This window comes from Otolemur garnettii, unplaced genomic scaffold, assembly GCF_000181295.1.
Source record: "Otolemur garnettii isolate 467f Iridium unplaced genomic scaffold, OtoGar3 scaffold00011, whole genome shotgun sequence".
NCBI lineage: Eukaryota > Metazoa > Chordata > Mammalia > Primates > Galagidae > Otolemur > Otolemur garnettii.
The window spans coordinates 8,423,889-8,424,799 of record NW_003852406.1 but is presented as its reverse complement, the minus strand read 5'-3'; the positions used below and the strand labels follow the sequence as shown (position 1 = coordinate 8,424,799).

Here is a 911-nt window from a genome sequence, read left to right as displayed (position 1 = left end):
TGTACCAAGGGCAACATAATGAGATTCTGTCTCCAAAAAAAAAGAATACCAAGATTTTTATGGCCCAGGGCTTAAAAAATACTGAGCTATTTCTTTTTTAAAATTATTTGATAATATTGAAAATCATTTGAATCATAAATGCTGCTCTTTTAACTGTCTCTTAATTTTAATAAATTTTTAATTATTATGTAGCCACAATGGTACATTTTTCTCTTTAGACTGATTTAGAAAATCTTGGAGATTTTTTGTAGTTGTGAAAATATAATAAAATGTTACTTTCTATAGTACCTTATTTTTTAAATAAAAATTATTTGTGTACTATAAAGGACTCAATAATAAGGGTCTAATTTTTTTTTTTTTTTGAGACAGAGTCTCACTTTGTCACCCTGGGTAGACTGCTATGACGTCATAGCTCACAGCAACCTCAAACACTTGGGCTCAAGTGATCCTTCTTGCCTCACCTTCCCAAGTAGCTGGGACAACAGGCATGTACCACCATGCCTGACTATTTTTAGAGACAGGGTCTCACTCTGGCTCAGGCTGATCTCAAACCCCTGAGCTCAGGCAATCCACCCACCTTGGCCTCCCAGAGTGCTAGGATTACAGGTGTGAGCCTCTGCACCGGGCCATTAAGGGTCTAATGTTAAATGCATAACTTCCAGCACGCATAGATCAAGGACACGATGTACCTTTGATGTATTCTAACTGTGTCTCCTTAGTGATATTTTTAACCATCATCAGACAGTACATACATTTATAAAGTCTCCCATTGATATTTATTATGAGATTGCCCTCCATTTCTCTTTCCATATAATCTATAAAGTCTTTCTTTAATGTTCTGCTTGACACATATTTATAATTTATTTGTCTACTAATTTTTGGCTTCGATATTTTGTATCTGATATACGCCA

General features: G+C 35.0%; 1 protein-coding gene across 1 annotated transcript in view; it reads left to right on the top strand.

Annotated features, from left to right (window-relative positions):
• NEDD4 (neural precursor cell expressed, developmentally down-regulated 4, E3 ubiquitin protein ligase) overlaps nt 1–911 on the top strand; it is a 75,657-nt gene that overhangs the window by 44,728 nt on the left and 30,018 nt on the right. The window lies entirely within an intron of this gene.